Source organism: Euleptes europaea, chromosome 21 (assembly GCF_029931775.1).
Source record: "Euleptes europaea isolate rEulEur1 chromosome 21, rEulEur1.hap1, whole genome shotgun sequence".
In the NCBI taxonomy this organism is placed as follows: Eukaryota; Metazoa; Chordata; class Lepidosauria; order Squamata; family Sphaerodactylidae; genus Euleptes; species Euleptes europaea.
In genome coordinates this window covers 5661455-5661880 of record NC_079332.1, presented here as the reverse complement: position 1 = coordinate 5661880, position 426 = coordinate 5661455, and positions in this window count along the sequence as shown.

The following is a 426-nucleotide window of genomic DNA, read 5'->3' as shown; positions in this document are numbered from 1 at the left end:
TGGGGGCTGGGGGGGGGAGAGCAAGGAGAAAGGCTGGGGATGGGGGGTAAGAGAAAGGAAAACGGTAAATAACATTGATAACCATGGGAAAGGAGAAGGGGTGACAGTAATAATTAGCAGTGATAACAATTAGCTCTCCCTGTTTGTCTAACTCAGTGGTTCTCAACCTTTTTTTTGCTCCGTTGCCCCCTTCCCCCATTATTCAGAATATAATTCCCCCATTCCCAAGATAGCCTAACTCAAAAGAAACAAATTGCAATTTTGCAGATTGTACATAATCGACAGGGCATCACACTTTGCTGAACAGTGGTCCCAATTCCCCCCCAACCCTAAAATCCCCCCCTAGTTGAAAAGCACTGGTCTAGCTGCCCCCTCCTCAGATTGAGAGCTCTGTCTCTATTTCTGCAAATAAAACAATTACCTTTC